The sequence below is a fragment of the Gracilinanus agilis genome, chromosome X, assembly GCF_016433145.1.
Source record: "Gracilinanus agilis isolate LMUSP501 chromosome X, AgileGrace, whole genome shotgun sequence".
NCBI lineage: Eukaryota > Metazoa > Chordata > Mammalia > Didelphimorphia > Didelphidae > Gracilinanus > Gracilinanus agilis.
In genome coordinates this window covers 50,972,754-50,989,288 of record NC_058136.1, presented here as the reverse complement: position 1 = coordinate 50,989,288, position 16,535 = coordinate 50,972,754, and the positions used below count along the sequence as shown (strand labels likewise).

The 16,535-nt window shown below is 36.6% G+C and overlaps 1 protein-coding gene across 1 annotated transcript in view; it reads right to left on the bottom strand.

The window, feature by feature from the left end:
* Positions 1-16,535, bottom strand: part of DIAPH2 (diaphanous related formin 2) — a 923,935-nt gene that overhangs the window by 431,602 nt on the left and 475,798 nt on the right. The window lies entirely within an intron of this gene.

Here is a 16,535-nt window from a genome sequence, read left to right as displayed (position 1 = left end):
TTTTCTTGGTCTGTCACTCTCTCCTTGAGATATTTCATGTTTCCTTCTATTTTATCAGTCTTTTGACTTTGTTTTATTTGTTCTTGTTGTCTTGAGAGATCATTGGTTTCTAAATGTTCGATTCTAGCCTTTAAGGATTGGTTTTCCTTTTCAATCTGGTCATTTTTGGTCTTCAGTTGTCTTGTCTCACTTTCCAATTGCGAAATTCTGCCTTTTAAACTGTTATTTTCTTGCCAGATTTCTTCCATCTTCCTCAGCATTTCATTTTTAAACTCTTCCATAACTTGTGACCAGCTTTCATTTTTTTGGGGAGGTTTGGATTTTTGTTTTCCCTCCTCTGTTGTCTGGATTTTCTCTGTGTAGAAGTTGTCCAGTGGTCCAGAGTTTCTCTTGATGGTCCTTTTCTTCTGGACTTCCTTATTGCTGGCCATTGTTAGCCCCGCCCCTTTTCCGCTTTGTCTTTGCACTCAGGGTCTGCCTGGGCCTTGCAAGCTTGGGGGGGGGGCCCTCCGGTCTCCTTGTCCTCGGTGTCAGGCCTCCTGGTAGTTCCCGGTCTGCCCCTCTGCCCGAGGTTCCTTCAGCAGTCTTTGGGGCTGCTTCCACTGCCCCTCTGGGTCTGCACCAGGTCCTCTCTGGAGGTCCAAGCCTGGGCTGGAGATCGTTATTCAAGCCTAGGGCACTGCCTTTGCCTGCGCTGCTGCTCTTAGGGCCCTGCTTTAACCCCTGCAGAAGGTAGTGAAAGTCCGTGGGCTGGAGATCTTTATTCGCACCTGAGGCGATGCCTTCAGAGCTTGGGAAAGGCCGAGTTTTAGGGGCCTTTGTCCCGGCTGGAGGCGGTGCCTTCACCCACGTGGGCGCTCAGGGAGAGTCCCAGCCACCTGGGGTCCCTCGTCTTGCAGCGCACAGGTACGGGCTCAGGGGCTGCCAGTGATTTTCTGGTTGCCCCAGTCCTGTTTACCGGCTTGTGCGGTGTGGGGGGTTGGGGAGGGGCTTCTTCCTCTCGTGTTTTAGTGTGAACTGTTTCACCCCTTTAAAGTGTGGAAATGCCCCGATTCTGCGTACCTTCAATGCTGCACCCTGTTGTGGGGTTCCTTCGTTCCTCTGGACTCGTTTTTATTTCCCCTTGAGGGGTCCTGTGTGGTTCGGTCAGGAGAGATCGAGCAGCTGCTCCTTACTCTGCCGCCATCTTAACCGGAAGAGTCGAAACAGGAAACTTTCAAACACAAGGTAGAATAAGAAAGTGCACACAGCAGTAGGACTCTTAGAAAGGAATTAGAAGGATTCCATACCCCAGTGCAGATAAATGAGGAAGAAGAAAAAGTAGAAGCAATAATGTAGGCAGCTGAAAAGTGTTATGGAAATACTCAGTTGAGAATGTAGAATCTGGATGTCATGGGGAAAACACCAGAAAGTTAGTGAAAAGAACCAAGGAGCAACAATACTCTGTCAAAGCAGTGACATATGAAGAAGACTAGGGTAATCATTGTTTGTTTTAAATATGACTTTGTATCATGCCCCCTATTAGAGAGCTATCCATATAACTAAGAATAGTTTTTAGAAAGGAAAATAAAATTGGCATGGGATTCTGGGTTTTCTTACACACCCCAAACTATAGAAGTGTTTCAGGTCAAAATATACATAGGAAAATTCCTTTCCTTCCTTGTGTTCTTGTTAGGGTTGAGGAAAGGGTGAACCCGGGCATCAAAGACTTATGATAAGGAAAGACCCCTGAGACAAATATTCCCCTTGGAATTTTCCCCTAGATTTTGAGAGGGACACAGAGATACACCACCAGGCTATGCTTTGATACCATCTGGTTGTATCTAAGATAAACTATGCAGGGTCACACCTTATGTCTTCAGGTTACAAGCTCCTGTCAAATAGCAAACATCCCCCTGCTCCTGCCCAACTTCATTCCATTACCGCATCTTGGTTACATTATTATTCCTATTTTTGTAAGAGTATAAAAGACCCAGAACACATCCCCCCTAGGAGGCAGTTTTCCCATTTATGCTGTCTTCCCAGTCAAATTCAACATGAATTCCAAATTAATAAATTTCTCTTTTTAATTCTCAGCTAATTTATGGAGTCTTGCATTCTTGCAAAGGGTACCCATCCTGAACCACAGGGGCTCACCTCAAGCCTCCCCACCACAGAATCAGCACGACTGAATGACGCATTGAGAAACCTCCCAAACCTGTCAAATGTATAACACTTGTAGACATCCCAGGCCCAGGAAGGGATGTTTGGGAAGGTCCTCTCCTATCTCTTCCTTTGAGTCCCAATGGATCTTTAAAACTTTGTGACATTTAGTCTTGATTTTTTTGATGTGTTCTTTATGTTCTTGTAGTTAGTGTATATTGCTTTCTTGGCTCTGCTGACTTCACTGTGCATCAATTCATAGAGATCATCCTGTGCTTCTCTGTATTCATCACATCTATCATTACTTACAGCACTGTAATAATCCATTACATTGAGGTACCACAATTTATTTAGCCATTCTCCAATTGATGGGCATCTATTCTGTTTCCAATTCTTGGCTATCAAAAACAAGTGCTGCTTTAAATATTTTGGTGCATATGGGGAATTTCTTGGGGTATAAGCTCAGTAATGGCAGTTTCTGGTTCAAAAAATAAGGACATTTTAGTCACTTTACATCCATAGTTCCAAATTGATTTTCCAAAATAGTTGCATCATTTCATATCACTACCAACAATGCATTTACGTGCTACACTCCTCAAACACTGACTAATGACATTTTTTGTCATGTCTGACAATTTTCAGGGTGTGGGAATAAACTTCAAGATTGTTTTACTGTGCATTTATCTCATTAATGACTTGGAGCATTTTTTCATGTGGTTGTGAATACTTTACAATTCCTCTTCTGAGAACTGGTAGACAGGACTTTTGACCACTTAACTAGTCACGAATGGCTATTAGTACATTTCCATATATGGAGGTGTATGTGTATCTATCTGATATATCTTAAATATAAAAGAAATTTGATAAAAAGATTTTAGTTAAGCATTCATGTCCTACCTATAGCTGTGAGATATATGATCTTTCTCCTTTTTAAATAGGATAATTTTTAATATTACAGACATGTATCTATTTAGAATGTCTTATGGAATATGGCATTAGGTATTGGTCTAAGAGTCATTACTAGCAACCTCTGTTCCAGTTTTCCTAAAAGTTGATAAAAATAAAGAATATTTTCCTAGACATGTTTTCTACTTTATCAAACACTTGGTTATTGAGTTCTATTATTTTTGATTCTCCTTGGTCTATCTTATACCATTTATCTTTTTATTTTTTAACCAGTCCCAGATTGTTTTGATGACTGATGATTTATAATATAGTCTTAGGTGTGGGGGTGCTATTCTTCCTTTTCCCCTACTTCTCATTATTTCTCTTTAAATTTTAGATCTGTTTTCCCAAATGAATTTTTCTAATTGTTTTATAAAGTTTCATAAAGTATTCTTTTTGATAATTTGCTTGACATAGCATTAAAAGTATCAACCAATTTTGTTAGTCCTGTATTTTTTATTATATTGCCATGGCCTATCCATGGGCACTGAATATAGCATTGAAGATACTTTAGGAAGTAGCTGTTGGAATACTTGACAGAGCACAGGAAGACCTGAATTCAAATCCTGCCTCAGATTCAGATCCCTTCTCTCAATGAGTTTACATTCTAATAGAAGAGACAAGTTGATAGAGTTTTGGACCTAGAGTAAGGGGATCTATCTGAGTTCAAGTTTGCCCCCAGACTAGCTGTGTGACACTGAGCAAGTTGTTTTAACCTCTTTTTGCCCCTATTTGCTTAATCGTAAAATGTAATATAGCATGTACCTCTTATGTTTTAGGGAGGTTCAAATAAGATTTGCAAAACCCTTAATACAATACCTGCCACAGAATAGATACTTTATAAATGTTTATTCCTTTCCCTTTTCCTTCCCTAATTTAAAGACATCTATGGCAAGAGATGCTAGATATCCAGAAACCAAGCTCTAGATGAAAAATATCGACTCAATTCTGAAAACACATTGTTCTGGTGCTTTGCAGTCCTGACTATTGAGTCAGCCAGCACTGAGACACATGATATACTTGAACTTGAGGATTGCCTCGCTTTAGTATTTATATTCATTATGCTTGATATATACTTAATAAATGCTCTCCAAAATATGGTGAAAAACTGCCTTGTTAGGGCAAAGACCAAAATAAAGATCAATATTAAACTAGAAAAAAAGAATAAACATAAAAATTATGTCATTCAAACAAGGAAATTATAACCAGATCTATTTAGTTTAACTGCTAGCCCCACAAAATGGGAAATGGACTAAAGCATAGATATCTACATGGATTATTACTATACCCTTAGGATTTTCGATCGTTGTAAATCAAAGGACAATCAAAATAATCTAAACACTGTCTGGTCCAGAAAACAAGTCCTTGATAAGATGAGAATTAAGTCAGTCAAGGACAATTCCACTTTATAGTATAAACTAATGTGTAAGAACTTTCAAAGGATAGTGGTGAAAGATTATGAGCAGTATGGTCTCATAAAAATGTCAGAAGCAGTAGATCATAGAGTACAAGGATTAGAGAATAAGAGTGGAAGGGACCTTCAAAGCAAACCAGTACAACCTCACGCCACCCACTTCCACTTTGCAAGAGAAAATTGAGGACCAAAGAGTTTGGCTATGTACCTTGTCTAAGGTCACATGAGCACTAAGAGGCAGCCGGAGGTAAGCCCTGGGTCTTTGACTCCAAATCCAGGGTTTTCCATTGTACCAGATAGTCTCTTGATAACAAATCAGTAGGAAATTTTGGTAGAAAAAAATGTCATCTAAAAAGGCAGATAATAATCAATCAGTAAGTATTTATTAAGCATCTACTATGTGCTAAGCACGGAGGAAAGAAGGAAAGGTAAAAGATAATCCCTTCCCTCAAGTATTTCCTAGTCTAATGACAGAGACAACATGTAAACAGGTATCTACAAACAAGCTCTAAAGAAAATACACTGAAGATAACCAACAGAGGGAAGGCACTAGCATTAAGAAGGATTGGAAAAGATTTCCTGTTGATAAAAAAATGCAAAAAATATTTAAAGATTTTTATAGCAAACATTTTTGTCCATCGATTACAATTAAGCCATCACCTTTGGAGTCCAATATTCCTGCTGTTAGCTTGGTACATAAGACAATAGAAAGAATAAGAAAACTATGGTGGGAAAACAAGTATAACTAGGAAAGCTCCATAGTAGAGGTGAAACAATTGAGAATATTCAAAGAATTATTTTCAAGCTTTTTGAAAGAAGAAAGGATGCCAATAGTTTTGAGGGGGAAAAAAATCTCAGATGTTATTTTTGCCAAAAAAAAAAGGAGGCCAAGAGGATATTAGGACTAAAGAAGCATAGAGATTTAGGGCAAGAAAATAATTTGAGGTGATAATAAAAGGTTCTCACTTCAATGATGAACAATTGAGGCCCAAAGAGGTTAACAGACTTGAACATGGTTGCTCAGGTGGTTAAGCGCCAGAGTCAGAAATTAAGGCCACGCCCTCACTTGTCATTATAGCCAGCCATGTCATTCATAGTCATAACTCCATATGCCACTTTCCCATTCATAAAAAGCATTTAAAAGAATAACCAATATAAGCACTGAGGGCATATTGGATGAAGGGGAAAGAAGGGAAGAGGCAGATGTTCACAAGTGCTAACGTATAGGATGCCACAACTTTAGGGTAACATAAATAGATTGAAAGGTGTTGGGAATGTAAGATTCCACTGTGCTTCTTATATACTGACTACAAAAACTTTCATTTAATAAAGCAAAATATTGACAAAGGCAAAGTCTTTCAACAAGGTATTTCACATGCAAATGTCAATATCATATAAGAGTCTTTTAAAAAATAGCAACAGAGAAAAGTTTGTTTAATTACATTCCAGTTATTAATATGAAGAAAAAACTAAAGGAGGGAAACAGATGTAGGCCTGCTGAAGGTTTTTGTTGCTTTTGTGGAGGATGTCCTGTACAGAATTCACAGGGAAGAAGGATTTCCTAGAGCTGGTAATGTCCAGCCAGATGGTCCTCTTTGTGAAAAACATTGTTCTCAGTACCTATCATCAAGTCTCAAAACAGTGGAAGAATTATAAAATGAGAGCCATGATCAAGCAAAAGAGTTTCAGCTAAGTATCCAAACAGGCAAAACTACGTGGAGAAGAATATGTATGAGTCACACCATAATATGAAATTGGATGAGCAATGTATAGACAAACACTGAGGATGAACCAAGGGCTGGGCCCAGAGTTGAACAGATGGAGGAAGAGATTCAGCTGGATAGCCTTTGGAAAACCGTGCAGGGCTTTTAGAGACCTCTTTGTGAAAGAAAAGCTCAGCATTTAAAGAACAATATACTTGCAACAGTTCTGTATAGCTGCAAGTCATGAAATTCCAGTCTCCAAAGAATTAGAGCTGAGGAACACTCAAAAGACATCAGAAGAATATGAAAGGTTTGAACAGTTTATAACAATCATATAAATGTTTATTTGGCATCTGTCATGTAGCAGGCAACAAATTATTAGCCAAGAACTACACAGCTCAAGTGATATAAAGGAAGCCATTAGAGAGACATAAGACAGAAAAAAAGATGGGGTTGCCTTTGTGGTAAAAGTGAGTGCTAAGTGATGAGCAGGCCCAGTATTCCATTAGTCTCCAGTGTCGAGAACTAGAGGAAGGTCTCTAGTACAACAAAATGAGACCATGTCTAGGTTGAGAACTGCATCATCTGCAGAGATTCCCTAAGAAGATAACAAATCACTAAAATTTAAAACTATTGTCACAAATAAAATTCTGAGAGACAAAGTTCTTGGTATGAAAAATAAATTTATTACTCCGGAAAATTATCAATAAATTGATGATCAGGGATCTCTCTTGGTAATCAAAGACTCCAAGGGAGTGTCCCATGCTACCTTAAATCCAGATCTGTTTTCCTAATGGTAAATTATTTAGACTTTCCCTCACAAGAGGAGAGCAACCCTGATTGGGGGACTCATGTGAGGATTACAGCCTGGTGAGAAGACTCCAGAAACCTATAGCAATCTGGGCAGTCAGTATCTCTCAATGGCTTAGCTTCTCCTTTGTAGGCCAGGATAGTCCAAACTTTAATGAAGGGAACAAAGACACAGGAGTGGTTTAGGTAGCCAGGACCAACTCAAATTAGCCTCTGTTTATGGGGTAAACAAAAAGACACAGCCCGGGTCACAAGAGATGCAGTAATGTGAAAATTACTCAGCTAAAATGAGAAAGGTCTCTCTAAAAGCAAGACTGAAAGGTGAGGGTTCAAAAAAGGGAATACTACATTTTAGTATTAGCAATCAAATAGTATAGCATATATTAATAATATATAATATTAACTTTCCTCAGTATCGACATGTACTACAAATACATTGCTTAGAAATAGACTCATACACACAAAACAATAAGCGAAACTGTAAAACAAAACAACAAATGAAATTGTAAGCTCTTTGAAAACAGGCACTCTGGCTTACATTTACTGGAATAGATATCCAAAGGAGAAATGTATAGAATTCAACCAATCAGTGTGTGGAGACTGCTTTTTGATCAAGTATTAAGGCTTCCTTGAGAAAACTTCAACATTGGCTATCAATATTTACCTAATCCTAATCCTTTATGCTTAACTATTATCAATTTCATCCCCTCATATCTAAGCACTAATTCTACAGCCTCCTAGGCAAACCTACCTGCCACCTGCAACAGATGGAGCACTGGTTCCCTTTTAATGGTTTAGAACGCAAATAATGCAAAGGGTACACACTAAAAAATTTTAACGACAGCTAGGTACAGTAGTAGATAGAGTACTGGCCCTGAAGTTAGGAAGATTTGAGTTCAAATTCAGCTTTAAACACTTACTACCTGTGTGACTCTGGATTACTTAACCTTTGTCTGATTCAGTTTCCTTGACTATAAAATGGGTGTGATACTCTAAGTTGCAAGCATGAAATAATCTTTGTAAAGTGCTTAGCACAGTGCCTGGCACATAGTAGGCACTTAATAAATGTTTCGTCTTTTCCCTATTCCTTGGTATTATCCTAAGCAGGAAATAATAGCGTATTTGTGTTACAAATAGATTTTTCACTACGACGACACAAGCATGCGAAAGTCTGAAGCATAGTAGGTTTGTTTCATCAGCTGTTTAAAACTGACATGATCATGTGCACAGTGATTTAGGCATTCGTGCAGGAATTACTGCAAATTCTGACTGACCGGAAAAGCAATCTGTCTTTTGTATTTATTCCCTGAGGACCTAGCACAAGGCTTGGCACACAGAATCCCTCAAAAAAGGCTTTTCCATTCATTCACATAAGATCTTGCATATTCATGATTTGTGCTCTGGAACATGCTAGCTCACGTCTAGGGCCAGGAGAGATGTGGGGTAAATAAAGGTCTTCCTGCATCGCTATTGTTAAGGGAATTCAGGATTTCATCAGTGATGCTGTGTCCCCCTTAAGAACATTCGTGCCTAACAGTAAGGAAAGTGTTTTACTTCCATGTTCTTACGGAAAGTCCCGGCTCTTTCAATACTTTTAAATGCTGAGACGTACAAGTCTTGGCTGACACAGCCATTACTGCAGATTTGCTGCAGCTCAGCCATAACATAAACACGTATAGTCAGAAAGAGTTCCACAGAAAGCATCATGAAGAGAGGGATTTCCCCCCAACTGGTCTGAACTGACAAACCATTTGGTTATAACCTTCTCATTCTATTGTTTCCTCCAATTTTATCTTTAATTGGGTTCTTATCTAAATAAGCTGATATACTTTTCCCTTTCTTCAGAAAACAATTTTAATTGCTTTTAGCTAGAGTACTGTAAAGGTGGGCTCATGTCTGGGGATTTAAGTTGGTTGGAAGGGAAAGGAGTGAAAAAGTTGTAAGAGGATCTCCCAAGTAACAGGCAGCCTGGTAGGGTAGATGAAAAGTTGGCTTTGCTGTCAAGTAGATGCAGGGTCTGGTGCTGCCTCTGACATCTGCTGGCTGAGTTACCCAGAGAAAATCAGTGAATAGACCAGTGCCCTGGGCAATGCTATCAGATTCTATATCAAGGGCTTCTAACTGGAGGTCAATGAACTTAAACAAAGTGTTAACTGTAATTCAGTATAAATTTGCTATCCTATGGAGTTTATTTTATGCACTAAAAAGCACAGATGTGAAAATGGGTCCATAACACAAAGCAGTACATCAGCTTGCCAAAAGGGTCCTTGCCACAAAAAGAGCAGAAGGGCCCTGCTATATAGAAATGACAGTACAGAGCAGATAGGGACTGTATTAGCAGGACACTGCTTGGGCACTCTGCCCCTCTACCATTAAAATCACACAGATCCAGCTAGAAAAAACAAACCGCCAGGCTTTCCCAATTCCATAGAGACACCAACCCCAAAAGGATGGAGAGGCTAGCTTGTTGAAGTACACATGTAGAGAGCGATATATCAGGGGAAGAGGGCAGAGGTGTGGTCAGGAAAGGAAATAAGAAAGAAAGGAGACACTCTTGGTATCCTTAAATGGAGGTCAAAATGTGCATACATGGCTAGAAAAAATACTTGTAGACTCCATGATTTGGTTAAAAAGGTGATCAATAATTCAAAACATACTATGTGTTGAACAAACTCAGAGCCTTGCATTAACGTAGTGGAAAAGTCTGCCCTGCCCAAGGCCACAGAAAGCCTTCAAAGGCAATACTGCACTTGGACCTTCAACTTTGAAGCTAGCAGTATTTTGTTTGAATTGTAAGAGGACAGAGATGGAGGAGATTAGATAGTCTAATACAAATGGTTATTAAACTAGGCAGTCTCCCCTACAGGATCCTCAGTCTTATCTCTTCATTTGCACCCTCCTCCCTGGGGCTGGTCCATCACTTTCTCCTGACTCCAGGACCGCTCTGGAGAGCAGAACACCTGAGCCTCCTATGGACAGATTTTTCTTCTGCTTACTACTCCTTTCTTCCTCTATCCCCTTATTACCCACTTCCTCTGTGAAGCTCTCAGATAAACTCCTGACACAGAAGTTCTTTATTACTCAACTGATATTGCCCTAAACACGCCAATGACTTCTACCTAAACAAATACAGTAGCCATTTCCCAGTCCTCAGTCTCCTGGAACTGTCAATTGCATTCAAAATTGCTGATCAGATCTATCCTAAAATTCCCTTCTCCTTTGGAACCTGGAATATGGGTATGATCCATTGTTAATGAATAAATTCAAAAGTGGGCATTATACATGTTTTATTAAAACATTTTTTAAAAATATGCATTTTCTTGAAGATACAAATGAATTGAACAATCAGAAAAAAAGATGGGAATAGAGCAAAAAGATTTATTTATGCAGCAAAAATCCAAACACATATTGCTGTCTCTGCTTCCACAATGCTACTTTGGCAGGCTGGAGTGTCTGATGTTATCAAAGGAAATTATAAACTAGGCCCAGCTTTTAAGATCATTTCCACTAACTACATATTCAGTGACACAAACAAATCGAAAATTCATATCTCAGTAGTGGACATTTTAAGATGGTATTTATATAGCAAAACAAAAGAAAACATATGGATTGGTAGTAGTTCATTTATTTCAAAAGAAAGTATCTGCATTTTCTGTATATTGTTAATGTTAACAAATTAATTACAGATTAACTACAGACAGGATTTCTAAACCTTTAAATTTGAATGACAATAAGAATAGCATATCTACCTAGTACTTTAAAGAATGCTAAATACTTTAAGTGTATAATTACGTTATCTGATCCTTATAATAACCCTGTAAGGCATGTGCTATTATTAACCCCATTTTACAGATAAGGAAACTGAGGCAGTAAGAGGTTAAGTGACTTGCCCAAGATAACCCACCTAGTGAAGCATCTGAGAAAGGATTCAATATCAGTGTTCTTTCTCTATTATACCATCAAGACTCCTAAGCTATTACTAATTGATGAACCACTTAGAAGTAAAGTAGGGATAAGAACCTAATTCTCCTGACTCTCAAACTCCAGACTTTTTCCACTGCCCCCATGTTGCCTCCTGAGGGACCTTCTTCATCACCTAAATTCTGCATCTGAAGTGTTCCCTTCAAAATATTTGGCATTTTAACCTTCTATGGCTTGCTTTAAAAAAAAATCAATAGATATTTAGTATTAACAAAATGGTCCAGAGAAAATGACAAGTAGCCGGGCATTCCTGAGATAATATTCATTTGTTGATTCAACTTTCAACAATGCAAGGTAAACAGCATTTGCCTTAAAAATTCAACATATCTGCTAGTGGCGAACGGAGTTAGAAAGTAGATTATTATGTGGTGAACTGGACAGTATAAATGTTTATTGAAGCTAAAGGCTTTAAAAATTATTTAAATGGAAAAATAAGATGCATATGTACATGATATATGTAAATAGATATATGTGTATGCATACACAATGATACCTCTGAGAACTAGTTGAAAATAAATGTTAGATTCAGTAATTTAAATTTCCAATGAAAAAGGTGTTATTTACTGGCACATTTAAATTGTTACATTTCTGAAATGAGATGCCTTGTATTCTTTAGAGTGCTTGCTGACAGCAATCAAAATTATTTTTTTTTCAAAAGATTTTACTCAGAAAGATGGCTGAGTGAACGTTCATACCGAATATCAGCTCATCTTCATTATTGCAAAGCAGTAAGAAGAATGCCAAATTAAGTTGTCTTTTAAATGAGAGAAAAGGAAATAAGTGATCAAAAAGTAAAACCCCAGAGCAAAGCTACAGTTCAGAATATTAGAACATCTCAATATAGCAAAAGATACTCTGCAAAGCAGAACAGCAGAAAAAGAAAAAATAAAATCCAACATGCAACTACATACATCAGGGTATAGGTTTTTTTTTTTTTAATAGACAAACTAAAAGAACACACAGTCACCAGAAATCTAAGAAACAAGTTTAGAAGACAGAGCTCAGGGAGACAACCATGGGTATTCTGGTTTCTCAGAAAACCATAACTCACAATTTTATGCAAGAAAATAGCTCAAGAGTATAAAAAGGGTAAAGTGAAAAATAATGAGAATTTGACTAGATGCCATCTGAGAAAAGCCCCCTTAACTCATCCAGAAAGGTAGTAAAGAGTTACAAACTTTACTTTGAGCAATTGAGAGGGGATGATTTGTATCTCAAGCAAAACCAAGGCTACTCATCAATGACAAGAAATGAAAGAAGGTATTGGAATATAATACAATGTAAAGAGAAGGCATGTATGGCACTTTGGGGTGAGATAAACAAGAAGATGAAAGACTGGAAATTTTCTCTGATCCTCATGACCTTGAGAACCTTTTCAGAATAAGAATTACGCTGTAAAGCAGTCATCAACAAAACAATTTGGTACTGGCTGAGAAATAGAGTGGTGGATCAGTGGAATAGATAGATATACAAAACCTAGTAATAAATGACCATAGTAATCTAGTATTTGATAAATCAAAAGATCCAAGCTTTGGGGACAAGAACTCAGTATTTGACAAAACTTGTTGAGAACACAGGAAAACACTATGACAGGGACTGGGGATGGAGCAACATCTAACACCATATACCAAGATAAATTCAACATGGGCATATAATTAGGGGAGCATGAAATAACTTACCTGTCAGACATGAATAAATGGAGAATTTATGATGAGACAAGAGACAGAGAGCATTATAAGGACATAAAATGGATAATTTTGACTATATTCAATGAAAATGGTTTTGTACAAACAAAACCAATATAACCAAGATTAAAAGGACACTGGAAAGGTAGGGAAAAACTTACAGTAAGTATCTCTGATAAAGGGCTTATTTCTCAAATATATAAACAAGTGAGTCAACTCTCTACAAATATGTCATTCCCCAATTGATACATGATCAAAGTATATGAACAACCGTTTTCAGAAGAAGAAATCAAAACTATAGTTAAATGAAAAACTGCTCTAAGTCACTACTCATTAGAGAAAGGCAAATTAAAACCACTCTGAGGTACCACGTCACACATATCATACTGACCAATATGACAGAAAAGGAAAATGATTAATGTTGAAGGGAAGGTGGGAAATTTGGGACAATAATGCACTTTTGGTAGAATTGTGATCTGATTCAACCATTCTGGAGAGCAATTTGAAACTATAAGTGAAGGATTCTGAAATGGTGTATACCCTTTGTTCCATTAATGTCACTATTAAGTCTGTATCTTGAAAAGATTTTTTAAGAGTGAAAAGGATCTAAATGTTCAAAAAAATTTATAACTGCTTTTTTTTTGGTAGTAGCAAAGAACTGGAAATTGAGGAGATATCCACCAATTGGGGAGTGGTTAAACGTATATGATCCTAATGGAAATCTATTGTGCTATAAGAAATGACAAGCAGGATGATTTTAGAAAAATCTGAAAAGACTTAAAAGAACTGATGTAAAGTGAGCAGAACCAGAAGAATACTGTACATAATAATAACAACAATATTGTTTGATGACCAACTGTGAATGGCCTAGGTATTCTCAGCAATACAGTGATCCAAGATAATCCTAAAGACTCATGATGAAAACAGTCATTCACCTCCAGACAAAGAATTAATGGAATTTGAATTCAGAAGAAAGCATATCGTATTTCACTTTCTTTTTTCTTCTTATTTTTTTCTTAGAGATCTCTTCCACAAAATGACCAGTGTGGGAAAAATGTTTTACATGATTCCACAAGTAAAATCTAAAGTTCAGACTGCTTACTGTCTCAAGGAAGGAAGAGGGGAGGACAGATGGAAAGGAGGGAGAGAATTTAGAATTCAAAAAAAAATTTTTAAAAGAATGTTAAAATTATTTTATATGTAATTAGGGAAAAATAAAATACTATTTTAAAAAGATGAAGAATCATGTATAAATGCAAATATAATTCCAAATAGTTTCATAATCTAAGCCGTAGAGAACCCCTTCTAATCTTCAAGGATTGACCCCACTACCATCCAGCTTTCTATGTAATAATTTAATTTTTCTATAGTTATTGGTTCTTTCTCTACTGCCCACAAATAGACCCAATTTTACCTTTTTCTTTTAAAAAAAAATCTTCACCAGTTCCTACCATGGTTGTTACATGTTATACTGTACCTTTTCTTCCATTCTAAAATAGACTCCTTTTGGAGCTCAACATCATTAACTCTCATCTTTTCTTAACTCTCTATAATCAGGCTTCTAACCTTAGAGTTCATTAGTTCTAATTTTCTGTATGAAGAAACTGAGGCACAGGAACTTTGATAATAATAATAATAATAATAATAATAATAATATATTTACATAGCACTTTTGACAAATACTCAAGGTATATTATCTCTTCTTATCATCACAATAATCCTATAAGGCATGCACTAATATGAACTCAACTGAAACTACTTTCTCCAAAGTTACCAATGGTCTCAAATTGCCATATCTAAAGACTTTTTTCAATCCTCAGGCCACAAGATCCATTATTTTTATATATTTTTATATAAATAACAAAAATAGAAGTATAAAGAGGCATATTTAAAATAATAAAATGGAGGGGGTGGGGAGTTCCAAAGTGCAAGAAACTCTGTGGAGAGACTTGGAGGCAGCTACAACAGCAAGAACAGCTTCTGAAGCTCTGAGCCAGAGCAGGTTATAAAAAAAGAGATTACATAAGACCCTTTACTTGCAGTAAGTAGAACTTAAGCTGATTGGCAATTCTGTTGCCCACATACAGTTCTATGTCAGAGTTTCATGGTGAAAATGAGCACTTCTGGTCAGTCACAAAGCCCTGGTCAGAGTTCTAAGACACATAAGAGCACTAGCACTTGTGGTTGCAGTAGTGCCGGGGTTCTTCCAGAATGTATACCAAGAGAGCAGGGATCACACCTCTTCCCAAATCACTTCACTTTAGAAGCAGTGAAAACTTGCAGACCCTCAGTACTAGTTCTGAAAACATGTAAAAATTTTACCACATTTTCCAGTTTTCTAACATTAACATAAACTATGAAGTCAAGAAATAGGTTAAAAAAAAGGAGTCAACAATTTGATCATAAAGAATCTTGATGACAAAAACTATTACCATGGCAGGAAAGAATGAGGCAAAAACTGTGGAGACAAAAATGTGAAAATAGCCTTTTTAAAGACTCAAAAATGCTAATTGATCCCAAGTCTAACTAGAATTTCTGGAAGAGTTAAAGAGATAAGAGTAGTAGAGAAAAAAGTGGTAAAAGAAAGGTAATGCAAGAAAATTATGACTAGAGAATGAACATCTCAAAAAAGAGAGACAAATTACTGAATTAAATAACATTCGAAATAGACCTGGCCTACTGGTAAAAGGGACACAAAATTTCACTGAAGAAAGGGACTTCTTAAAAAGGAGAATTGACCCAATGGAAAAGAAGGTTAAAAAAACTCACTAAAGAAAATAATTTCTCAAAAATCAGAATTGGGTAAGTCTGATCTAATGACTCCATGAGACATCAAGCAACAATAAGACAATTTAAAAGGATAAAAAAACTACAGAAAATATGAAACATCTCATAGAAAAATGACTAACTTGGAAAACAGATCAAGAAGAAACAACTTAAGAACTGTTGAACTACCTGACAGTCATGATCAAATAAATAGGCTAGACATTACATTTCTAGATGAAGGAAAACTGTCCTGATATACCTGATCTATAGATTAAAGCAGATGTTGAAAGAATCCACTGATAATCTCCTAAATGATATCTCCAAATAAAAATTAACAGGAATATCACAGCCATATTCCAGAGCATCCACATCAAGGAGAAAATACTGTAAGTAAGCAGGAAGAAATAATTCAAATATTGTGTAGTTACAGTAAGGATCACATAAGATTTGGCAGTTTTTGTGTCATAAGCAGAGGAGGGTTTGGAATATGATATGCCAGAATGCAAAGGAACTAGGTTTAATGTGATGAATAGCCAACTGACAAACCTGAATTTAATCCTTCAGGGAAAAAATTGATATTTAATGAAATAGAGAAGTATTAAGCATTCCTGGTGAAAAGACCATAGCTGAATAGAAAATCTAACATTCAAACACAAGATTTAAGAGAAATATGAAAAGGCAAACATCAAAGAGTAATCATAAGGAACTCCACATGAAGTTAAAATGTTGATATTCCTTAAGTAAATAGATAAATAAAAATAAAATATTAAAGGGTTAACTTACTAACAGACACATAAAACTCATATAAACAAATATAATAGTAATCAAAGAACTAAATAATTAGAGAAAAATTCAATGCTCATAGTTGGATCTTATGAATAACATTAAAATTGTTATCCCCATAGCCCAGAGTGAATTTACTTTTTTGAGATGTCTAATTTATACATTGGTGATATGATTATTTTTAAACTAATACAAATAAAGTACTTCAATTTGCATAAAATGATTAAAGATGTGAAATCTATCAAAAGGTAGTAAGGGAATTAAAGGGACCTTGACATCATTTTCTATGATTAAGCATCTAAAAAT